Source organism: Lithobates pipiens, unplaced genomic scaffold, assembly GCF_037356315.1.
Source record: "Lithobates pipiens isolate NorthernLeopardFrog02 unplaced genomic scaffold, aLitPip1_a1.2 Scaffold_16, whole genome shotgun sequence".
Lineage (NCBI taxonomy): Eukaryota > Metazoa > Chordata > Amphibia > Anura > Ranidae > Lithobates > Lithobates pipiens.
In genome coordinates, this window is record NW_027507748.1 from 60,923,319 (window position 1) to 60,950,063 (window position 26,745).

General features: G+C 44.7%; 1 long non-coding RNA gene across 1 annotated transcript in view; it reads right to left on the reverse strand.

Moving 5' to 3' along the window:
* Positions 1 to 15,063: 15,063 nt before the first annotated feature.
* Positions 15,064 to 26,745, reverse strand: part of LOC143984244 (uncharacterized) — a 28,553-nt gene continuing 16,871 nt past the window's right edge. The window contains exon 3 of the long non-coding RNA XR_013274741.1: positions 15,064 to 15,973. This is a non-coding gene — a long non-coding RNA (uncharacterized LOC143984244). The remainder of the gene's footprint in view (positions 15,974 to 26,745) is intronic.

The window sequence follows — 26,745 nt, forward strand, 5'->3', positions numbered from 1 at the left end:
TCCCACCAAAATCTCTTTGAAGCCTCCGAGTCTCCAGACCCTAATCCGGGAATGAGAAAACAAAAAAAAAGAGTTTTCTTCATCCAGAAAAACAATTCTGGAGCCCTCACATATGTGTTATGAAGCCCAGTACTCCAGTAGCAGAGTAAAAGACCAGTTCAAGAGGCAGGCAAAAAACATGGTCAAACAGTCCAGGGTCAGTTCCAGAGCCAGCATAGGTAGGTACAGTTTAGCGTTAGGCAGAAGTGTGGTCATTTAGCAGGCCAGGGTCAGTTCCGGAGAAAGCAGAGGTAGCTACAGTTTAGCATTAGGCAAAAGCGTGGCCGTTTAGCAGGCCAGGGTCAGTTCCAGAGAAGGCAGCGGTATGTACAGTTATTACCATATTTCCCTAATAATGTAGAGGAATATGGTAACGGCGGAAACATTCATCAATACAGAGGCCTGGTTGGGAAGGACAATCAGGACAATAAAGCCCCGTACACACGAGAGGACTTATGTCCGACAGACTTCCGAAGGAGTTCCGTCGGAGTTCTGCCGGAGTTCCGACGGAGTTCTGACGGACTTTTCGGCGGAGCCGACTTGGCCACACACAATCACACTAAACTCCGACGGATTCGAACGTGATGACGTACGACTGGATTCGAATAAGGAAGTTCATAGCCAGTAGCCAATAGCTGCCCTAGCGTCGGTTTTAGTCCGTCGGAATAGCATACACACGAGCGGATTTTTCGAAGGGACCGGGTCCGGCGGAGTTCCTCCGGAAAAATTTGAAGCATGTTCTATATTCTGAAGTCCTTCGGACTTTGGCGAGTCAAAATTCCGTTGCAGCCCACACACGATCGAATAGTCTGACGGACTCAGTCCGTTGGACTTTGGATGTTGAAAAGTCCGCTCGTGTGTACGCGGCATAATACACAGTGTCTTTTTCTAGCTCCTCCTCTGGGGCACACCTGGCATTTCTTCTGACATTTCCGACCTGTTTCATGGTAAGGGAGTTTTTCAGGAAAGTGGTGTTCGTGGAGTCTGCTCACTGAATCCGACAGAATGCTTTCTGATGCTCCTTCAGGGTACAAAAGGGTGGAGATAATTTCTTCTTGATACTGAAGATAAGATACGGGGCTCTCTGTAGATTTACGGTAAATAACAAAACTATTGTAAATGGCCAAACTGAAAAGATATATGGAGACTTTTTTATACCAAAAGTGGGAAGGTAGGGTTCGATCATCTGATCATTGGAGTCGACTCCCCCCAGGAGCAAATTATAGTCATGGACACATTTTGGTTTCTGGATTGGGCCGTTTCGTCTGGGGATTTCCACGTAGGTGTCATTGTGGATAGTTGTGAGCATGTGGACGTTTCGCCTGTCCCTCCACCTGAGAGCCAATATCTCTTCATTGCGCAAAGACGCCATCTACCTTTGTCGTAGTCTTTCAGTAACAAGCCTTTGCGGGAAGCCCTTCCTATTGGCTCACACTGTACCACATGCTGGAGTGTCCTTGCGGTAAAAATTGCGAAAGAGGGGCAATCTTGTATAGTAATTATCCATATAAAGGTGGTAAGCCTTTCCAAGGAGTGGATATACAAGCTCCCAAACAACCTTTCCGCTGGCTCCGATATGCTCTGGACATTCAGGGGGATGCAGTTGGGTGTCCTTCCCTTCGTACACCCAGAAGAAGTAGATATACCCCGTTTCTCGGTCACATAACTTGTAGAGCTTAACCCCATATCGGGCCCTTTTGCTGGGGATAAACTGCTTGAAGCCAAGCCTGCCTGTGAAGTGGACCAATGACTCATCCACGGAGATATTTTGGTCGGGAATAAATAGCTGGGGGAATTTCTCAGAGAAAGAATTTAGAAGTGGCCGAATTTTAAATAATTTGTCATGTGATGGGTCATTTCGGGGAGGGCACTGGGTGTTATCATTGTAATGGAGGAAATGCATTATCATGAGGTATCTTGATCTTTGCATAATGGATGAATAGATTGGCATGTGGTGGATGGGGTTGGTGGACCAATAGGAGTATAATTCCTTTTTTTGTGAGACCCATATTGAATGTTAGGCCTAAAAATAATTTAAGTTCCTCCACTGTTAATGATCTCCACTCATAGGGATGGGCATAACTTGAACCAGGGTTGCGTGTTATGAATTGTTGTGCATAGAGGTTGCACTGGGCCACGATGGAGGAAAATAGGTCTTGGGTAAAAATTAAATTAAAAAATCAATAGTTAGATTAAAAAATCAATAGGGGCAAAATTCTCTGTGTTCTCTGTGTTCACCTGAACACCTGGCTGGGTGGTGAAAGGGGGGATGTTTGCTGCTCCTGAATTAGCGTGAAGCCACAGAGGGTTTTCAAGGGCATAGGGAAGGCCGGCATGGGTCCTAACGCTTTGGGGCAGAGATGACACCCCGCTAGTTCTTGGCCTTTGCTGCAGTGGTACTTCATTTCTTCTGGATGACACTGTGCTACTGGTGGATGGCACTGAGCTGCTAGTTGATGGCACTGAGCTGCTGGTTGATGCCACAGCACTACTTGTGGTAGCCTGTTGCTCCATGCCAGAACGCCTTCGTTTCACGGGCGCACTTTGCTCTTCCTCTGATTCTGCATCAGACCCACTGCTTACAAAGGGTTCATATTCTGAACCAGAATCAGATGCAGACTCAGAGAGCTCCCCGCTGCTCTCATCGGTCAAGCTAAGCTGTTGGTATGCCTCCTCAGCGGAAACAGTTTTTTTCGCCATACTGGTGTCTGTGGGCTGTGGTGACAAACTGCTGTGGTAGGGACACTTGGACAGATATGGCTGCACTGATAGGTGCTGATGAGGCTGGTCTAATGAGGCTTAACTGCTGGGTGCTGAAGAGGCTGCACTGCTGGGTTCTGATAAGGGTGCACTGCTGGGTTCTGATGAGGGTTCACTGCTGGGTTCTGATGAGAGTTCACTGCTGGGTACTGATGAGGGTGCACTGCTGGGTACTGATGAAGGTGCACTGCTTGGTACTGATGAGGGTGCACTGCTGGGTACTGATGAGGGTGCACTGCTGGGTACTGATGAGGGTGCACTGATGGGAACTGATGAGGGTGCACTGATGGGAACTAATGCACCACACTGAGGATGCACTGATTATCTGGCACTGATGTGCACTGATAAAGTAGCACTGATGGACACTGAGAGGATCCACCTTTATGGTGGCACTGATGAGCACTATTGGGTACTGTAGTGGCAAGGATGATCACTGTAGTGGCACTGATGAGCGCTGTAGTGGTGCAGATGAGCATGCTAGCGATGCTGATGTGGTACTGATGGCACAAATGAGTACTGTATTGCCACTAATGTGGCACTGATGAGCACTGTAGTGGCACTGACATGGCACAGATGGAACACTGACGTGACACAGATGGAGCACTGATGTGGTACTGGTGGCACTGATGGGCACTGTAGTGGCACAGGTGGCACTGATGGGCACTGGTGGCATCGATGTGGCACTGATGGCACAGATGAGCACTGTAATGGCACTGGGCACTGGTGTGGCACTGACAGAGCACTGACGTGGCACTGGCAGCACAGATGGGCACTGAAGTGGCAGAGGTGGCACTGATGAGCACTATAGTGGCACTGATGTGGCACTGATGAGCACTATAGTGGCACTGATGGCACAGATGAGCACTATAGTGGCACTGATGGACACTTTAGTGGCACTGATGGGTACTGTAGTGGCACGGGTGGCACAGATGAGTACTGTAGTGTTACTGATGGGTAGTGTAGTGGCAATGGTGGCACAGATGGGTACTGTAGTGGCACTGATGGTTAATGTAGTGGCACTGATGGCCTTGTATGGCACAGATTAGCACTGTAGTGGCACTTGTTTGGCTCTGTATGGCACTGCTGGGTAGGGATGGCCAAACTGTTCGCTCAGTGGTCGTTTCACGGCGAATTTTGCGTGTTCTCGATTCGCCCGATCGGCGGACTATTGCCGCTGTTCGCCCGGCGGACATATGTGTTTACAGAAAGAACTTTGACCCATGATGACACATCCATCATGGGGTACAGGACAACCAATTGAGACATTTCAGCACATGGACAATTGTACATTCCCCCTACCTTAAAAATAGACCTGTTCTGGTGGCCATTTTACATTCTGTCTTATTTCAGTGTTGGGACAGAACGCTGTGTGGAGCAGGGAGAGACTGTAGTGACACAAATCGCTAGCTATTAGGTCCACAAAAGTCCTTTTAAGGACTGGTATGGTATAGGTGTAGTACAGTATATAGGGTTGAGTGCACTGCTGTGCTGGTGATTGCAGCAGCCTGTCTTTTGTCAGTGCAGGGAGGGACAGGACGCTGTGTGCAGCAGGGACAGTCAGTTTAATCCTTAGCTATTACTATTAGGTCCACAAAGGTCCTTTTAAGGACTGGTATAGGTGTACAGTATATAGAGTTCAGTGCACTGCTGTGTTGGTGATTGCAGCAGCCTGTCTTTTGTCAGTGCAGGGCGGGACAGGACGCTGAGTGCAGCAAGGACAGTCAGTTTAATCACTAGTTAGCTATTACTATTAGGTCCACAAAGGTCCTTTCAAGGACTGGTATAGGTGTACAGTATATAGGGTTGTACACATATAATATACTTTCTTCCAAATATAGAAAGAAAATTATACTTGACTGCTGTCCTATTCTGCAGCAGTCCTTTTATCAGTGTAGGGACTGAGGTACAGTCTGCAAATCACTAGTTACTTGGTCCACAAAGGTCCTTGTAAGGACTGGTATAGGTGTACTATTTGGAGGGTTGTGGTGCACTGCTGCAGATTGCTGCCCTTTTCTGTAGCAGTCCTTTATCAGTGTAGGGACTGAGGTACAGTCTGCAAATCACTAGCTACTTGGTCCACAAAGGTCCTTGTAAGGACTGGTATAGGTGTACTATTTGGAGGGTTGTGGTGCACTGCTGCAGATTGCTGTCCTATTCTGCAGCAGTCCTTTATCAGTGTAGGGATTGAGGTACAGTCTGCAAATCACTAGCTACGTACTTGGTCCACAAAGGTCCTTGTAAGGACTGGTATAGGTGTACTATTTGGTGTGCAGTATATAGTTGTGTAATACACGTATAAAATACTTGCACATATAGAAAGCATAGTATAGTGCATTTCCACTGTGCAGCATTGTGACTGCTGAGCGGTTCTGCAGCGATACTACAAAGAGTGACAAACGCAATAAAAAAAAGTATTATAACTGGTGTGATAGACCAGTGGCCCCCCAAAATAACAGATTGAAGCGGGGTGTTATATACCTTCTTCCACATACATACTGCACTTCTCTAGAGACTTTTGTCACAGGGTCATTTAAAAAATTACAGGCAGAGGAAGAGGCAGGCCCTTCCGCAGGGGTGGTAGGGGTAGGGCAGGAGCAACAGACTTGAGCCGAAGTGGCAAATTGCAGAAGGTGCATGCGATTACGTCAAAGGATGCACCAGACTTGGTTGAGTGGCTCATTCAGCCTTACTCTTCTGCACCCTCCTCATCCTCTCAATCTGCACCCTCTTCTTTAATCTTTGCTATGTGCACCCCCAAAGACACTACCACCAACACCACCACCACCATTTACCTTCCGCTTGAATCACAGGAATTATTTTCTGATCCATATCAAGACATCTCCGATGCGCAGCCACTCTTGGCATTGGATCAGGAAGAGGAGGTAGCAACAGCCGCCGCTCAGCAGTCTGATGACAGTACCCAGATCAGCCCAAGGAGGAGGTTTGTCCCCGCTGTTGCTGCCTAATCCGAGATCTCTAATTATAGCAGTGGGGAAGGTGACGTCGATGATGGCGTGTCTAGTGATGCCACGTGGGTGCCCACAAGAGAGGAAGAGGAGGGGAGTTCAGAGGGAGATATGGACCAGCAGATAGGGAGGAGAAGCAGGAAGAACTTAGATTGTCCACTAATGACAATAGTGTTGCCACCTGCAATCTTTACAGTCAACGCATAAGTCGCGGTAAGCCCAACACTCACCTAGGGATGACCGCCTTAAAAAGGCACATGAGCTGCCATCACCGAGCCCAGTGGGAGCAACGGAACACACAAAGCCACACTCCAGGCTCTCACCGTCCAGCCTCATCTTCTACTTCTCCTACTCCTCTCTCCTCACAATTGTCCTCCACTCCACCTTCCATAACGACAAGCTCACGTTTTTCTGCAAAAGGGCAGGCTTCCGTGGGCCAAATGTTTGAGCGTAAAAAAAAAATGATGACGCCGGATAACCCTCTTGCCCAACAGTTGACGGCTGGCTTGTCAGAACTCATAGCCCGCCAACTACTGCCATATAAACTGGTGGACTCGGAGGCCTTTCGCAAATTTGTGGCCATTGGAACACCACAATGGTCCCAGGAAGGAAGTATTTCTCACAGAAGGGCATCCCAGAGCTATATGGCCATGTTCATGGCCATGTGACATGAGGAAGTCGCAATGCTGGATGAATTCCCAGGGTGGGCTACTCTATCTGAGACAAGTCAACAACAGGAGTCTGAAGAGGAGTCAGAGGAGGATGGTGGCGGGGCGGATGAGGAGGAGCAAGAAGAACATGCTTTAAACCTTTCTGGGATCCCTGTTGTTGTGCATGTATGGGGAGAGGAGAACGACATTATCCTGGATGGTGAGCAGGAGCCTGGCCACCACACCGCTTCCAGTTTAGTGCAAATGAGGGCCTTCATGCTCCAGTGTTTTAACAGGGACCCTCGTATAAAAAGCATAAGGGTCAAGGACCAGTACTGGGTGGCAACGTACTTAGACCCCCGGTACAAACACAAAATGGCGGAAATGTTACCACCATCACAGAGGGCTGTCAGAATGGAGCACTTCCAGGCCTTGCTTCGATAAATGCTGCATTCTGCTTTTGCGTGCGCTGGCAGAGGAGGAATTCCCACTCCCAGAGAAAGAGTTGCGGGTACCAATCCAACAGCGCCTGCAAGACGAGGGCGGGTTGAAGATGTGTTGGTGACTTCTGATATGAGGTCATTTTTTCAGCCGATCCATCGACAGGTCTCATCTGGATCCAGCATCAGGGAACGCCTAGACCGACAGGTGTCCGACTACATCGGATTAACGGCCGATGTGGACGCTCTGAGGAGTGATGAACTCCTGGACTACTGGGTGGGCAGGCTTGACCTCTGGCCAGAGCTTTCCCAATTTGCAGTGGAACTGTTGGCTTGCTCCTCGTCCAGTGTCCTGTCTGAAAGCACGTTCAGCGCAGCAGGGGGCATAAGCGCATTCGCCTAGCTCACAACAGTGTTGACTACCTCACATTTCTGAAAATGAATGAGGCATGGATCTCGGAGGAATTCAACACATGTGACCAGTAGACCATATATATCTCTATAAACAATTTATTTAATCGAGCACACAGACCTTTTTTCTACATTTGGCTCACTTCCTTGTACAAAAAAAGCACACCGTTCTATATGCCTGTACCCTCCTGTTTGAAGAGGTTGAGCGGTGACATATTTTTGGGACCCAGCGGCGAGTTGCTGGTATCAGTGCTGCAGTCAGTGCTCTCTATCTCGGTGCTGGTGTCAGTGCTCTCTATCTCATTCTGGTGTCAGTGTTCTATATCACGGTGCTGGTGTCAGTGCACTCTATCACGGTGCTGGTGTCAGCGCTCTATATATCACGGTGCTGGTGTCAGTGCACTCTATCACGGTGCTGGTGTCAGTGCACTCTATCATGGTGCTGGTGTCAGTGCTCTATATCACGGTGCTGGTGTCAGTGCTCTATATCACGGTGCTGGTGTCAGTGCACTCTATCATGGTGCTGGTGTCAGTGCACTTTATCACAGTGCTGGTGTCAGTGCTCTATATCACGGTGCTGGTGTCAGTGCACTCTATCACAGTGCTGGTGTCAGTGCTCTCTATCTTGGTGCTGGTGTCAGTGCTCTCTATCTCGGTGCTGGTGTCAGTGCTCTATATCACGGTGCTGGTGTCAGTGCACTCTATCATGGTGCTGGTGTCAGGGCTCTCTATCTTGGTGCTGGTGTCAGCGCTCTCTATCTCGGTGCTGGTGTCAGTGCTCTATATCATAGTGCTGGTGTCAGTGCTCTATATCAAAGTGCTGGTGTCAGTGCTCTATATCACCGTGCTGGTGTCAGTGCACTCTATCACGGTGCTGGTGTCAGTGCACTCTATCACGGTGCTGGTGTCAGTGCACTCTATCACGGTGCTGGTGTCAGTGCACTATATAACGGTGCTGGTGTCAGTTCTCTATATCACGGTGCTGGTGTCAGTGCACTATATCACGGTGCTAGTGTCAGTTCTCTATATCACGGTGCTGGTGTCAGAGCACTCTATCACGGTGCTCGTGTACCCTGACCTTTCCTCTCCTCCATTGCCTTCATGTGCTCCTGAGTCCTGAATTGTCAAAATTTCACATATAAAAAAAGAATGCTTGTAGTTGTCGATCCCAGATTCACTTCATACATGTGTTATGTCAGTAGCCATGTGGTGGGACTATGTGTGCACAGCTAGTAATTATTTTGTGGCTTGAAATATGACCTGTAGGTTTTTACAACCTGCGGATCGTAAGTCTATAAATAACCCCATTTCTAAGCACTCTCTATCTATATGGGATAGGTATAGAAATTCACATGGTCTGCAATCTCCACAAAATCCGCTATTATCTTTTCACAAGAATCCGACTTTTTACCCAGCCTGGAAATATCCCAAAACCTTTAAAGCTTGGTCTAAGGCTGGTATCACTTGTCTATATAATTTAACTTCAACTATATCAATAAAATCTTTTACAGATCTATGTAAATTATATAAGCTTCCACAATCAGATATATTCAGATATCTCCAAATCAACATTTTTTATACTCCTCTTCTCAATTTAAATGTAAACTTACATAATATTTCTCAATTTGAAAGATTTTGTCTCAAGGAACCACATGCTAAAGGTTGTTTTACATCATTGTATACACAATTGATATCTAATTCTAATACTGTTATACCTAAATACGTGGCCAAGTGGGAAAAAGATTTGGATTGTACGATCGATTCTAGGTCTTGGTCCAACATATGGTCTTTCACAAAATCTTCCTCTATAAATATATTGGCGTCTGAATCATCATATAAAGTTCTCACACGCTGGTATTTGGTTCCTGCGAAAATCGCCAAATTCTCAACAGACAACACTGGCCTCTGCTTTCGTGGCTGTCCAGAAAAAGTTACCTATATACATACCTGGTGGCATTGCCCAATTGTACAATCATTTTGGAAAAAGATCTTTCTGATCATTTCAAAATTTTTTGATCGTCCAATTTTTCCAGACCCAATTATAGCTCGCCTTAATTTAAAACCAGCCTTTCTGAATCAGAAACAATTCAAATTAGTTCTTACACTCCAACTACCAATGCGTGGAAAACAGACGTGGTGAATATTGCAGAAACCAAACGTAGAATGAATCAATCTTTCATCCATGCTAAAATGGACGCTATAGATAAAAACCAGATGACAAAGTTTGATATCATATGGAAACCCTGGATTAAATATTATACATCAGATAATATTGATAACCGAGTTTTATTGTTATGGTGATTAAGATTTTTTATAGAATTACAACATTAGCTGATATATAAAACCTCCTCCAGAGAACTATCCCCTCCCCTTCCCCTCCTATATACCTTTTATGTTCCTCCCTTACTATATAATACTTACTATAAACATAGTTTAGAAGTTATGGTCAAAACTTTAAAATCATATATTTTCTTTTAGACATATTTATATTTTCTTGGGATTAAAATGTTTAAAACTCAGCTATAAGAATGTTTTCAAATTCTAAAATATATAAGGCCATTTATTGTCATTCCCACGAGAATATCTTGAAATTCTTCTTTGTTTTATATCATCCGTACTTCAATATGTCTTTTTATTTCTGGTATCAAATAATTTGTTTTATATTCTGTACATATAATTTATTTTAACATAAAATAAAAACTTTTGAATGAGAAATATGACCTGTAGGTTTTTAAAGTTCGCCTGCCATTGAAGTCAATGGGGCTCGCCGCAAACTTTGCGTTTCGCGAACTTTCGGCCGCGTTCTCGAAACTTCCCATCGGAAGTTCGTCCATCTCTACTGCTGGGCACTGTTGTACTGATCACTCACTGTTTTTCACTAGATCTCTCTTCTCTCCTCTCACGCTGTATTGGTGTAAGGAGAGAAGAGAGCTGGGATCTTTGCATGACCCAAGTTTGTTGACATTATTATCGCTCCCTCATTGGAGGGAGCGATCACATGGTAAAGGGCCGCTGTAATTTACCCTTCACCGTGATCCGTGTTGCGCCGGGTCCCGTGAACCCGGCGGGCATGGACACTTCCGTGCATGCACCCTACAGGGCGCGCGGGGAGCAGGAGTTCCAGAGGACGTCTAAGACTTTCCAGAACAAGCCGACCGCGCTGTAGCCGTCTTTCGGCTATGGCCCGGTTGGCATGTGGTTAAGAGAACATGTGAACAGGATTAAAAAAGGTTTTTAAATATCATAGTTTGTCTAATCATTTTAGACTATTTCATAATAGTGATCCTAGGGGTTTGAAGTTCTGTGGGACTGACAGAGTTGAATCCCACTGGAGGGGTTCTAACCTTAAAAAAGCTATCTCGCAGAACGAAACCCAGTGGATACATAGGTTGGGTACCCTTAGTCCACATGGCCTTAATATTGGGCTCCAGGGGGCAAGAGGACAAAGGCAGGCAAGGAAGGAAGCTAATCCAGCACAGACGAAGGCCCAGGCAGAGAGAGGCATTGTTGCATCCAACTATCACCATCCCCTGCCGCAGCCTGATCCATCATCAGGCAAAGCAAGGGCTCCATGAGAGGCAAACGTAGATGTGCTGCTTTCTGTATCCTCGTCATCTCCTGCCCACTAATGACACATCCTCTTTCTTTTTATAGGTTGAGACTTTTATATAAGAGGTCAATTTTTTTGGGCAACTGCCAATGTATCTACCAATCCTTACCAAGTAAGTATTTATTTTTACATTATTCTTTTCTTTTAAATAACTGACCTAACTTAAAATTAGTGGTCTGCCACGATCCCACAGGTGGTGGGGTCGGGGACATTTCATGCCCCGCCCTTCATCATTATTCCTGCTTGGTACTGTTCAACAATAGACTTCTCAGGGAATGCCTTCACCCTGACATACTAAAGTCTTTCCTTAGCTTTTCTGTAAAATCAGCAGTTGCTGTCTGTATACTCAGGACTGTATTCCTGTTGAGGAATTTCTGTTTTGTGCTGTTCGTTAGACACTTCACATGGGGTACCTTCACCCTGAAGTCTTTGTGCAGAGTAATGTCCTAATTATTCAAGTTTACTGTTACTGGAGTATCTCTAGACTCACCCTCACCCTATGCAAGTTCTATCCCCAAAACAAAAAAAGACTTACACAACCTCGTTACTGACCCAAGTGTTTGTGGAAATGCTATGTACCTGGCTGCTGCATGCCTATCTGGGAATGGAACAAGGATCAAACCACCAGACCAACCTGGTCTGTGTGCTACAATAGTTTTATTACAGAAGGTTAAGGAGGTGAGGATTATGGGTCCCAGATACCATAGCTCACCATAGATCACTGAAAGACTCTCCAGATTAGGGATGAGCCGAACACCCCCCGGTTCTATTCGCACCAGAACTTGCGAACAGACAAAAAATTTGTGCGAACATATGAACACAGTTAAAGTCTATGGGACATGCATGTGAAAAATCAAAAGTGCTCATTTTAAAGGCTTATATGTAAAAGTGTTCTCTAAAGAAAAACATGTAATTTAAAATTGCTCACGGCTGTAACGTATTTCCAGATCCTGGCAATATACATAAAAAGTAATTTAAAAAAGCAACGCGGTTGGGCCCCCCCCCCCCCCCAGTTCAAACTAGGCCCTGGTCTGTTATAGATATTAAGGTGAACTCCACACCAATTTTCTTTTTAAAAAATGGTGTGGGGGTTCCCCCCAAAATCCATACAAGGCCCTTTGGGTCTATGTCTCCCATCAACAAACACAGCACTGTTCACTAAGCCCTTGTAATCAAAACTGATTATATAGCTTGCTTTGGCGCCAAAACGGCATCTTAATTGATCTGAAAAGCAGGTGAGATGATGGGAGGGTACTGGCAAGGTGTGGGGAGGGTAGGGAGGAAAAATAATAATGTGATGAGCCATTTGAATTCCCGTGCATCCGCTGAGCCAAAGTCCGTGCATGCCAGCCAGAGTCGACACGAGTATCGCAATATCAAAAGCTAACATAAGAACCCTGTCCTGCAACGAACAGAGGGTGTTGGAGTCTAATGTCAGATCCAAACCCCCCCAAAAAATCCACACACTGCACCACACCTTCCTCCTTCTACAGACTGGGTAAACTACTCATCATTTTAAATATGTAGTGGAATTTTATTTCATAAAGGAATTTTTGGTAGTGTGAATTGGATCAATGATACATTTGTTTATCAACAAATGAGAGTATCTTTGAATGATACTGGCATGTATGAATGTTGCATATCAATAGAAAATTATCCAGTGAAATGTGCAAAGGCAAGTGTTATTGTTATGTCTCCAAGGAAAACTCCATGTGTCAATAAGAAAAGTTTCTCTGCAAGCCCTTTTCAGATTAACCATTTCCAATCCAGAACTCTTTTGAGAGAAGGAAAGTTTGTCATTATTTTGTGGAATTTTAATGTTTCAGAATGGAAAATTTCTACAAGGTTTCCACAATGTCAAGGACATTTGGTTAATATGGAATTGGGTATTGAGAGATGGTTTGGAATTAATAATAGAAATCATAACAGAAATAAGCGTGGTATTGTTGAAGGTATTTTAGGAGGGATTGGCACAATCGGGAGTATAACAAATAGTATGGATATTAATACTTTAAAGTCTGATCTAGAAACCGCTGGTTTAGTGGGAAGTAATGGTAGTAAAATACAAAGACATTTAAATCAGATTTTAGAAAATATGCTAAATAAAACTGCTAATATAATGAGTCCATCTATTTTACATCTTCAAAATATTACTCTTGATTTGATGAGAAGTGAACAACATTCTCATATAGCCAGAGCATGCTTAGAGATTCTAACGGAATATTCCACTAATTTTAAAATAATTGCGCAAGCATTTCAGAGTGGAATAACTCCTCTTGGCATTTTACAGTATTTACCCAAAGAATATTTATATGCGATAAATCATACAGATTTATGGGTAAATAAATGGATGGGATGCAAGCAGGACATATGTTATAGTTCTTCTATGATTCCAATAGCCGGAAAAGAACAAATTTTGGTTCCAATCACTGTTTTGGGATTACCTGTCAGTAATACACAATTATTATACTATAAATTACAGTATACAGATTTTGTATTTAACAATGAAAATTCTGAATTAGAACAAGTAGATTTGTCATCATGTTTACAATTCCAGTCTAAAATTATATGTTTACCTAATCAAGATAAAAGCATATTTCATTCTTGTTATCATAATCATACATTATGTTCAGCAAGAATTGAAAATATAATTAATTCTGAATTAATTACTCGTGTAGATAAAAAGAAGGTTTGTTTTCAGATTATGTCAGATACAGAAAGGGTTAAAACTTTTTTCTCTTCTTGTACAAATACAGAAAACCTAAATCAAGGTTTGTATTGTATAGAAGGAGACATTGTTGCAATAAGTATTAATGGGTTGAGAACAAATTTAACAAATATGTTTATGAAAAATATTAGCGCTCTTCCTACACAGTATAATATTTCCCAAATAGATGAATTTCCATGGGAAAAATGGGCAAATATAATTCAAAAGGATCAAGGTTTATTAATAGCTTTGGCTAAGGAATTGCAGAATGCAGAAGTATTGTTTAAACATGAACAAGGTAATTTGCAAAAAATATCGCATCAATGGTCAGAATTTTCAGGAAGTAATTGGTGGAAAAAATTTAGTAATAGTGTATCCATGTGGGGAAAAACTTCGATAATTTCAGCAGCAGGAAATATTTTATCACATCCTATTGTAATTATTTTTATTATCATGTTATTTCTTATATTCCAGTTATGTTTGATGTTTAGAATGAAAAAATTATATTATCGAATTAGAAGTGATATTAACAAAGGAGATGATTTGTTACAAAGTAAATTGAAGAGGAAAATGGGTTTTGAAGGTATGAATTCAATTGTACATGACAAAACATTTGAAGTTATTGAATCAAAGTTTGTTTGAATGTGACATGAATGGTGATGAATGAATTTTTAATCTGAAAAATATGATTAGTATTCATATTTCAGAGGGGAATGTTATATTCTTAATATCTAAATTTTAATTGGCTTTATTATACTTTATTCAGAATATAAGTTTCCATATTGTGTGAAAGAACTTTGAGACAGTAAATTCTATGTTATGACTTGCGATAATTGAAGAAGTAAACATTTAAAACCTGTCAGGATTTTGATAAATGTTGTTTATGTTAAATTCTCCAGTTTATTATATATATATGTTTTTAGAAAGTCATTTTCTATGTAAGTGAGTAAGCCTATGTAAAGTGAGCTGAAATTCTACCTTCTACCTTCCCCCATTTCCTGCCATGTCATCAGAAGGTAGAATTGTGTTTTAAGTGGTAACACATGTTACATTGATTATAGTAATCACTCATTAGCCCACACCTTTGTAAAGGAGGAGTTATCTTTCGGGCGGGAGATTAAAGCCTGTTAATATAGTAGAGAGTTTGAGGAGTCTCTCTCTTGATGATATGCAGCCTATGAAGACACATGTCTTGCACTCAGAGCTTTCCAGCAGACAAAGGGCTATTCGGCCATTTTAAATGAGACATGACTTGATATATTGAATAAGAAAGAAAGATACTAATTATTATTATTGTACTATTTTTGTAAGTATACTTTTCTATTTAAAATGTGTACAATAAATACACATTTTTGAATTACGCTGACTCAGATCTAATTAAGGAAATTCGTCTCACAAGATTAATCGATCTCAACATATATACTTAAGACTTTGAAATATTTTACATTATAAGTATATTTATTTCAATAAATAAGGGAAATATGTATTTAACTTTTAGCGAATATCTCACAACTGAACAGAGGCCAAATTACATGTTCAAGAACACAACATAAGGTGGGGGACAGACAGACTGTAGCAATACAAGAACAATGTCATTTTTAACAGTCCTGAGACCTAGAGCTGCCTTGGCTTAAAGCTGCAGGTAAGAATGGAGCATCCATCACATAAATAACATCATATAAAGTTCATCTCATAATGTAATCAGGGGCACAGTGCAAGTCACTGCCTATATCCATGTCTTCATCGTTTTCACAGGGAAGATTGCCCATAACTGGGGTGTCTGTATCAAGTACACTACAGGGCAGTGTGAACTGGCTCATGTTTACTACATCTCCATTGGGATGGCTCTTTGGAGATGCAACCATTGGGACACCTGTCCAGAGACCAGCAGAGTCTCCAAGAGATACAGAATTTAAATCAATGGTAAAGTGGTTCTCTAGTGAGAAGTTCAAAGAGTCGTCAAAACCATTTGCCAAATTTGAAAGGAGGTTCCCGGAGCTACCAAAGGCATCTTCAGATGAGGCTTCCATGCTGCTCTCCGACAATGGGATGACTGCAGGGTGCCAGGCGTCCCCCATGGACATCATGTCCTGTACACCTGAGCCTTCTAATAGCTTAATTTCTCTAAGGCCCTGGAGTACACCTCCTGAAAGCTCTCTGGTTGGGGCTTCATTGCTGGGCACACTGTTGTCTTGATTTAGGGCTTCTTGTTGGTCCTCATTCTCAGCATTCAGATTATTTGCAAGGTATGGAGCACTGCCCATTGTTGCAGGATCCTCATAGGTGTTCTCATTCTCAAGGCTTTGTAGAACCTCCGTATATATCATGAGGCACAGAGGAGATAACTGATCAGGTCTATGAAAAAGGCTTCTTGAGTCTGGACGAGATGCCTGCAAAGGAAATTCAAGTTTTTGGTCAGTTTCTTTAAACATTCCTAACCAATTATGAATAATGTGCATCATTAAGGGGTGTGTAAATAAAAAAATAAAAAAAACACATGCTCCTATTTAACACTTTGGTGGCCCTTAGTTTAAACCATTGACCTCCAGAAGATTTTACCCCCTTCATGACCAGGGCATTTTTTGCTGTTCTGCACTGCACTTCTTTAACTGCCAATTGCGCGGTCATGCAAATTTTTATTACAAAAATAGAGCTTTCTTTTGGGGGTATTTGATCACCACTGGGTTTTTATTTTTTGAGATAAAAACGTAAAAAGACGGAAAATTTTGAAAAAAAAAACACCAATATTTTTTTATGCTCTGCTATAAAACATATCCAATACATTTAAAAAAAAATGTCTTTATGAATTTTGTATGTATTCTGCTACATGTCTTTGGTAAAAAAAAAATCCCTATAAGTGTATATTACTTGGTTTGATTGAATGTCATAGCATCTGGTATAGATACTGAATTTTTCACTTATTTTTTTGTTAATATACTAGTAATGGCGGTGATCAGCAACTTATAGTGGGAATGTGATAGTATGGCAGGCAATCTGACACTGGCTGAGGGGTACACTAAGTGACTAGCTGACATCACTAGTGACACAAATACAGTGATCAGTGCTAATACTACACACTGTCAATGTACTAATGACACTGGTTGGGAAGGGACAATCAAAGGGTTAAATGTGCCTAACTATGTTTACTGTGTGTGTTGTGTTATGTGCTGCTTTTACTAAGCGATCTTGCTGTTTTTTTCCCCCTGCTTAGCAAAGAATTAAAAAAAAATAGCAAGATCGCCTGTCTGTGTCTGTGTTGTTTACACATATAAAAAAAAGCTTGAAATTATATATAAAAATAAACTTTATTTCACTAGTAAATAACCTCACTATGCTTTGTAATAAAAAATCAAATTTTTCATTTTTTTGTAAATTTTTTTATACAGATTGTATTTAAAATTAAATTATACTTTTCAAACAATATTGCCAAATAAAGCCGTGTTTGTACTGAAAAAAATAAATAAATTACTTTTTAATTTTAAAGTGACATTAAAGTGAATTTTTTTCATAAAACAGATAACAATAATATAATTTACAAGTAGAAGGTTGACCCGGGGATGATTGTCTGTCTTAACAAAATGGCAAATTGTCTTTAAAGTGTCATTAAGCTGGGTTCACACTGCAGCGGTTTATGAGAACGGATGTGATTCGCACCGCACTGCAGTGCAAATCACATGCGATCTCTGTGCGATACGAGTTCAGCCATACAGATAGTATGGCTGAATTCGCATCGCACCCACCCCAAACTCGCACAGGACCCTTTTTTTGGTCTGCAGCAGAATCGGATCGCATGGGTGTTCACACCATGCGATCCGATTCCTGTCCGAGTTTGCAGATCGCACTGCAATATGCGAACTGATCTGAGGGTGTCATTAACATTTCACTGACACTCCCAGCAGTTCGCATAGGGCAGTGTGAACTGCCGCCGTGAGGCATGCGATGCGGGAACCCGCCGTGGATTCGTGGTGTTCCGGCATCGCTGTAGTGTGAACCCAGCCTGAAACCCAAAAGCAAAAGTGTATTATATTGTAGATTAAAGAGGAAGTAAACCCTGGTGGGTTTTTCTTCCTGTCTAATTCCCTGCAATGTAAAGGCATAATGTGCCAGTATGCGTCGCATACTAGCAGATTATGTGACACGCACCTTCAAACAAAGCCCGCGTTGTCCCCGCTGTAGGCTGCATCCATCTTCACCCGTCTTCCTTCTGGGGCCGTGGACTCCGGGGCTCTGTGAGTAGGCGGAGCTGCGTGACATCACTCCCAGGAGCTGCCGGTCACGAGCACACCTGCCCGAAGAAACGCCACGAGCGGCTGTTCCTTCAGCGCAGTAAATGGTAAATATCTCCTAAATGGCGCACTTTAGGGAATATTTACAGTACCCATAGGTAAGCCTAGAATAAGGTTTACCTATAGGTACAACTTACAAAGGAAGGTTTACAACTTGCATCAGTTTTATTATGCTTTTTTCCCTCTGTTTTCACCTGGTGATTTTGCCAGTAAAACCTCCTGTATTAGAGTGCCTCCACTCTGGATGAAGGAGCACTGGAGGTGAGATGTACTGCACTAGCAGATTTAGACTAATGCCCTGTACACACGGTTCGGACTTTCCGATGTCAAAATCAATCAGATTTTTTCCGACGGATTTTTGCCCAAACTTGTCTGACATACACACGGTTGCACAAAGTTGTCAGAAAATCTGATCGTTCTGAACGCAGTGACGTAGAACACGTACGACGGGACTTTAAACAGGCCAGTAGCCAATAGCATGCGTGGCACTTTGTCAGAATTGTCTACACACAATCGGAATTGAAATGATTGGATTTTGTTGCCGGAAAATTTTAGATCCAGCTCTCAAAGAACAAGTCAGATGGAGCCCACACACGATCGGATGTTACGACAACGCAATCCGATCGCACATTTTCTGCTGGAAAGTCCAACCGTGTGTACAGGGCATAACAAATTGAAGCCAAACTCCAGCTCCCACTTTATAATCAGTTAGCCCTTGTACACACGGTCGGAGATTCCGACAACCAAATCCATCGGAGTAATTCCGACGGATTAATTCCGGAAGAGGTCCGGAAGTGATGTTGCATACACACGGTCGGACTAAGTTGTCGGAAAATCCGATTGTACATAACGTGATGACGTTATTTCGTTACTACGGGACTACGTGCAGGCTAGTAGCCAATAGCTTTGGTCTAGGAATTTGATCTGAGCATGCGTGGAACTTTGTCCGTCGGAGTAGGCTACACATGATCGGAGTATGTCCAATCGGAGCATTTTGTCGGAAAATTTTACCGGCAAGTTAGAAAAGTTGGTCCGTCGGATATTCTGACGGAAACAGTCCAATGCAGACCACACATAGTCGGATTATCCGACAAAACGGTCTGATAGGACACATTCCGTCGGAATCTCCGACCGTGTGTACAAGGGCTTACAGTAACAGTTTATTTTCATTTTGGGATAAAGGTTTGCATGAGAACATAAAAAGCTCATCATTTTAACCCCTAGGTAATGACGGCACCCAAATATGTGTTTAATTAATTGAAGCAAATATGTGGCCTCTCGGCGGGTGGGCCTTGGTATTTGGGCCTTGGTTTTAGCAGACACAGCTGTGCCGAGACCACGCTCCCGACACAGTTACCAGCGGCTAACGAAAAGTAAGAAGCGATTGGGAGATTTGTGATCATGTGACTGCCGTAACAGTCAATCATGGTGGTCATGTGATCATAAACCCCGCCCTGCTTCCCAGCATCTGAAATCCCTTAAAGGGCCGGAGACACCGGCATAAAGGGGTTAATCACCCCTACCAGTGTTAAGTGGTTTGTCTCCTCTAGGTAAACTGATACATTTAGCTGGAGAGCTGAAAAAGCTATGCTTTTGAAAAACCAACAGACTTGCTGGCTGTTTCACCAGATGAATAGAAGAAAGAAAGACTAAACAAGTGAAACTAATGCAATCTAAGAATTGGTAAGCTGCAATATAATAAATGTTGGTTTTTGGGTTTAATACTGCTTTAAAGTGGTTGTAAACCCACAAACAAAACAAAACCTGCAAGACAAAGACATAATGAGCTAGTATGCATAGCATTATGTATGTAATACTTACCTTAGATCGAAGCCCCCTCAGCGGTCCTCGTTCACCACTCTGGCCGGTGGCATCGCTCCCGGAGTTGCTTCCGAGTATCGCAAGCTTCGGCGCTGTGATTGGCCGAAGCCGCGATGACATCACTCCCGTGCATGCAAGTGGGAGCCGCTGGTAACAGCACAGTCTTGTCCTTGTTTAGGAGATATCCGTGATAGCTAAAGGTAAGCCTAATTATAGGCTTACCTGTAGCAAAAATTGGTTGTAAAGGGTTTACAATCACTTTAAACACAACTGCGGCAAATAAAAAGGCTGCACACCAAACTTCCATAGGGAACTATACTAAAATACAATTAAAGGAATTGTTCACATTATCACTTATAGAAGTAGCGAGGGTTGCTACCTGTCCGGGATTCACCCGGACAGTCCGGGTTTTTAATCATGTGTTTGGGTTTCAGTCCACGTGAAACTCGGACACATTATTCAGACAGGAATGTGGCTCGAACAGGGTCTGACAGGAGGGTGCCACATTACTATTCTCTTTGGAGTGCCCAAAGGTGTCCCAGGTCTGTTACAATCCTATAATGTATATTAATAAAAAAAAGTCTGAGTGCCACTAAAGTGTTTGGCTTAAAGAAAAAGTGGCAACCCTAGAAGTAGCAGTCCCATAAAGGAACGTGGGCACTAGAAATAACATCAGGATCTGAAAAAACAGGGATAGGCAGAGACCAGAGTTGGAGGTAAAATCAGAATTTACAAACAGTTAGTAGGCACAAGGCTGAAGAAATCTGAAAATGCTGATAGGTGTAAATAGGTTTTGGTAGGCAGTAGGGAGGGGAATATCTACACAGGTCCAAATGGCAGTGACCTCTGCTGGTGGCTTATGGAAGTACAGTGGATAGTGCCGCCTACAGGACAAAAATAGTAATGCAGATGATGACAGAAGCTAAAAGAAAGAGAAAGGCAGAGATAAAGAGAAAAAGAAAGCTTCATAAAGAAAAAACTGCTATTAAATTAAATAGTACAGCCATGATATGATTCAAAGATGAAGGGCAGGATTGCACCTCTGCAAAGAGACCACAGCTTACCCACAAATAGCAAGGGTCCCACTCATACTGGCAGGTGAGAGGTTTTTCTACTTAAGCTGTGGCTGTTTTATGAAGAAAATGAACTATAGGTTCAATTGGGATTTAAAGTTAGATCTCTATATCATATATATATCTATATCATATATAAATCAATTTATGTATTAAAAATATATATAGTTAGTAACTGAATTTGACTTTATATTAGCTTTAAGTAATTTCCCACACAGCAGGACTCCGATCATTCAGGCTAGTGCTCTCAGTCTACTATGAGCAGCATTCTGATAGGAGGTGAGAACAGAGTGAGAACAGTGATTGGCTTCCCAGTGTGATGATGCCCCTTTGTTCTACAATCAGAAGGCTAGAGGTGAATGAACAACTAAACTGTGTAACATCCTTTAAAGGAAAGAAAGGTCAATAATCTGATTTCTAGCAAAAGTCCCTGGGTCACAAAACTGGCTGAACAGAATATTTAATCCTTTGACATGTAAGTCAGTTCAGATATATTTATTTCAACTCTGTATTTACCATTTTGATTGGAGTTTCATTTTAAATCCCAAGTCTGGGCTTATTTTTTAAATTTATAAAAAAAAGCAAAGGCTTCAATGAAAAAAAAAGAAAAATGCTATAGCTGCCCCCTGCAATACATTATTTTCGCCACAAGATGTCCTTGCCCAGCATTCAACCAGGAAGACCGGGCGGATACAGTGAATGCAGAGCTTCATGGGCCCACCCACTAAGTGCACCCTTATTTACAGTGAGTGATGCAGAGTGATAATGGAATATTTACATCAGCATAGAGCTACCCGATTCTGGCCAAAATGACAATCACAATTTTTTTGCCTAGAATAAAAAGATCACAATTTTCTCACAATTCTTGTGATGTAAAATCTTTCACATTATACAAAAAAAATGGGCTAACTTTACTGGTTATTTTTTTTTTTTTTAATTCGTTAAAGTGATTTTTTTTTTAAATTGCATTTGAAAGACCACTGCACAAATACAGTGTGACATTAAATATTGCAACAACCACCATTTTATTCCCTAGGGTGTCTACTATAATATAATGTTGGGGGGTTCTAAGTAATTTTCTAGCAAAACAAATGATATTAACTTGATAGGTTTCGCGTTTAAGTGGTTACACTTTTTTTTCACTTACACACAGTCTATTCTATTAACAAATTGTTATAATGTTTATACTTAAGTTCAACTGATAAATAATGTTTTGATTCTTGGCAGACTGCCCAGTTTTTCTCTTCCTTTCTTTTGAGGGCTGTGGCTTCAGAAGAGCAGAGAGAATTCTTTGCATAGAAAGAATTGTGAAACAAGATTGCGATAACGATTCTTGACGATTAATTGTGCAGCTCCACATCAGCATCACTCTTAGCATCATCGAAGACCACCCATTTTTGTTAATGAACTTGAATGGGGATAGGAATATTATGGGATGCTCACTCAACTTCAAAGAACTCTCCTATATACAGTCTATATACACACTCCTCAACTTCCTCCAGCTCTTACTTGCTTGTAGAGAACACAGGCCCAGCTGGAACACTGAGGCCGCGTACACACGGGCGGACTGTTCGCCCAACTTTGTCCGCTGAACAGTGTTTCAGCGGACAGTCCGCTCGTGTGTGGGCTTCAGCGGACAGTTTCAGCGGACTGTCTGACGAACAAAGTCTGAGGCGGCGTACACACGGGCGGACTGTCTGCCCAACTAAGTTCGTCAGACAATCCGACAGACAGTCCGCTCAAACTTTTGAATGAACGTACTTGCCCACACACGGCACTTTTTGAGCGGACTAAGTTCGCCGTACTAAGTCCGCGCAACTTTTGAAATTAACGAACTCGCCCACACACGCGGAGGAAAGTCCGCTCATTTCGAGCGCGTGTCAAGGTAGGCGGGGCCCGCGACGGAGACGTCGCGGGCCCCGCCGCCTGGAATGGACTTAAAGGGGAACCCCAACGCCGAAAAAAATCGGCGTGGGGGTCCCCCCAAAGTCCACAATAGACCCTTGTCCGAGCACGCTACCCGGCCGGCCAGGAAAGGGGGGCGAGCGAGCGTGCCCCCCCTCCTGAGCCGTACCAGGCCGCGTGCCCTCAACATGGGGGTGCCTTGGGGAAGGGGGGGCCGCGCGGCCCCCCCACCCCAAAGCACCTTGTCCCCATGTTGATGAGGACAAGGGCCTCTTCCCGACAACCCTGGCCGTTGGTTGTCGGGGTCTGCGGGCGGGGGGCTTATCGGAATCCGGGAGCCCCCTTTAATAAGGGGGCCCCCGGATACCGGCCCCCCACCCTATGTGAATGAGTATGGGGTACAATGTACCCCTACCCATTCACCTGTGAAAAAAAGTACAAAAAAAAACACAACACAGGGTTAAAATATTTTATTGCACAGCTCCGGGGGTCTTCCGTCTTCGGGGGTCTTCTCGCCGGACTCCTCCGCTATCTTCTTGTAGCTCTTTTGCTAGCGGAGGAGTCCGGCTTTCTTCCTCCCCGCCGCCGGGGGTCTTGTTCGGGGGTCTTGTCCCCCTCTTCGGTTCTTCTGCCGGGCCACCGTGCCTTCTTATAGCTCTTTTACAGGCAGTGGCCCGGTCTTCTGTCGCCGCTGTCGCCGCCGCCTTCCGTTCTTCTTCTTCTTCTCCAGGAGATGTTGACACGACGCTCTCTCCGGCCGGAATGCCAGAGCCGCGCTGCGCGGCCACTTATATAGTGACAATGGGGCGGTGTCACATGGTATATGTCACATGGGTTGGTCACATGGTGACCCCGCCCCCTTACGATGTCATAGTCCCCATGTGACATCAACCCATGTGACCAACCCATGTGACATATACCATGTGACACCGCCCCATTGTCACTATATAAGTGGTCGCGCAGCACGGCTCTGGCATTCCGGCCGGAGAGAGCGTCGTGTCAACATCTCCTGGAGAAGAAGAAGAAGAAGAAGAAGAAGAACGGAAGGCGGCGGCGACAGCGGCGACAGAAGACCGGGCCACCGCCTGTAAAAGAGCTATAAGAAGGCGCGGTGGCCCGGCAGAAGAACCTAAGAGGGGGACAAGACCCCCGAAGTCGGGAGAAGAGGCCGGCGGCGGGGAGGAAAAAAGCAGGACTCCTCCGCTAGCAAAAGAGCTACAAGAAGATAGCGGAGGAGTCCGGCGAGAAGACCCCCGAAGACGGAAGACCCCCGGAGCTGTGCAATAAAATATTTTAACCCTGTGTTGTTGTTTTTTTTTGTACTTTTTTTCACAGGTGAATGGGTAGGGGTACATTGTACCCCATACTCATTCACATAGGGTGGGGGGCCGGTATCCGGGGGCCCCCTTATTAAAGGGGGCTCCCGGATTCCGATAAGCCCCCCGCCCGCAGACCCCGACAACCAACGGCCAGGGTTGTCGGGAAGAGGCCCTTGTCCTCATCAACATGGGGACAAGGTGCTTTGGGGTGGGGGGGCCGCGCGGCCCCCCCTTCCCCAAGGCACCCCCCATGTTGAGGGCACGCGGCCTGGTACGGCTCAGGAGGGGGGGCGCGCTCGCTCGCCCCCCTTTCCTGGCCGGCCGGGTAGCGTGCTCGGACAAGGGTCTGTTGTGGACTTTGGGGGGACCCCCACGCCGATTTTTTTCGGCGTTGGGGTTCCCCTTTAAGTCCATTCCAGGCGGCGGGGCCCGCGACGTCTCCGTTGCGTGCCCCGTCTACCTTGACACGCGCTCGAAATGAGCGGACTTTCCTCCGCGTGTGTGGGCGAGTTCGTTCATTTCAAAAGTTGCGCGGACTTAGTACGGCGAACTTAGTCCGCTCAAAAAGTGCCGTGTGGGGGCAAGTCCGTTCATTCAAAAGTTTGAGCGGACTGTCTGTCGGATTGTCTGACGAACTTAGTTGGGCAGACAGTCCGCCCGTGTGTACGCCGCCTGATAGTTAATCAGACAAAAGGCAGCAGTCAGATTTGATAGCAAAGGCCTTTTACAGGCAGGGACCCACCTTACTATTTAAAAAGTCAATGTTCAGCATACATTCCTGTGGCTGCTAATCCCAGCACTACCTCTTTAACCACTTGCTTACTGGGCACTTAAACCCCCCTCCTGCCCAGACCAATTTTCAGCTTTCAGCGCTGATGCACTTTGAATGACAATTGCGCGGGCATACAACACTGTACCCAAATGAGATTTTTATCATTTTTTTCCCACAAATAGAGCTTTCTTTTGGTGGTATTTAATTACAGCTCGGAGTTTAATTTTTGCTAAACAAACAAAAAAAGATGCAAAAAAAAAAAAAATCATGTTTAATAGTTTGTTATACAATTTTGCAAACAGGTCATTTTTCTCCTTCATTGAAGTGCGCTTATGAGGCGGCACTGATAGGCTGCACTGGTGGGCACTGATGGGCTGCATTGGTGGGCACTGATAGGCTGCATTGGTGGGCACTGATAGGCTGCACTGGTGGGCACTGATAGGCATAGTTAAGGCGGCACTAATAGGCACAGATAAGGCGGCACCGATGGGCACAGATAAGGCGGCACTGATGGGCAAAGATGGGCACAGATAAGATGGCACGGATGGGGGGCACAGATGGGTGGCACGGATGGGCACTGATAGGTACCACTGATAGATAGGACTGATGGGCACTGATAGGTGGCTCTGATAGGTGGCACTGCTGGGCACTGATGGGCGGCACTGCTGGGCACTGGTAGATGACACTGATGGGCACGGATATGTGGCACTGGGGTGCAGCACCTTTGTTGAGGCAGATTGTGGGCACTGCTGGGTGGCACTGTGTGCACTGCTGAGTGGCACTGCTGGGTGGCACTGTGGGCACTGCTGGGTGGCACTGACGGGGGGCACTTACTTTTTATTAATGTGGCACTGGCAGGGGGCAGGTGGGCACTAGCAGGGCTGGCCATGATCGGGACTGATGTCCCGATCACGGCCGCCAGTGATCGGCTTTTTTTTAAAATAATAATAGCCGATTACCGGCTCCGTTATATCACATGATCAGCTGTCATTGGCTGACAGCTGATCACGTGATAAGGGGTCGGGATCGACCCCTTGCACGGATCGGTGATCAGGCGAGTCTCATAGACTCGCCGATCACAGAGCGCGCCGCGACGTAGTCCCGGAAAAGGAGATCCGCGCTGTAGCCGTCATTCGGCTATAGCGCGGATCTCAAGTGGTTAAGCACTGCCAGCCCACCTGGCTGCAGGTGCCCCCTTTCACTAGCCCACCTGGCTACAACTTAACAGTACTCCCTGACTGTCACACTCACCAGCCACCTGGCTGACTTCTCCCTGGAGATCTTCCAGACGTTCTAACTCTCTCCGGCTGTCCTCACACTTGCTTCCGTGCATCCAGAATAGGACTCCTGTGTGTGTCGTAAGAGGATCCCTCCAGTACCCAAGCCCCAGGCCTGAGGTCACCCCCCAAACTAAGGGGCACCCTCAAGGGACACCGACAGTGTCCTCAGCACTCCATCTCCAGGTTCCACCTGACTCGCACGCCCCCCCTCCCCCAAGGCACCCCCCCATGTTGAGGGCACGCGGCCTGGTACGGCTCAGGAGGGGGGGCCGCCCGCTCGTCCCCACCCCCTTTCCTGGCCGACGGGGTAGCATGCTCGGATAAGGGTCTGGTGTGGATCTGGGGGGGACCCCCACGCCGTTTTTTCGGCGTAGGGGGTTCCCCTTGGAATCCATACCAGACCTAAGGGCCTGGTATGCTCTCGGAGGGGGGAACCCACGCCAATTTTTTTTTCAGATTACATAAGGGGCGTGGTTTATGAGAAGTGTGAGGGGCCAAAATGATGGGCGGGGTCATGATGGGCGGGGTCTGGCGCCCCCCCATCCAAAAACTTCACCAGCCGCCACTGGTGATAACCTTGAAATATACTTACAACAGAAGACTTTCAGCCCAATGAGTATTTCCTACTATCTTCCTTCAAACATTCGTGTTGCTTTTTCGATTTTTTTTTAATGACTATCGTCATTGTATACTGTTCTAGTTGGTG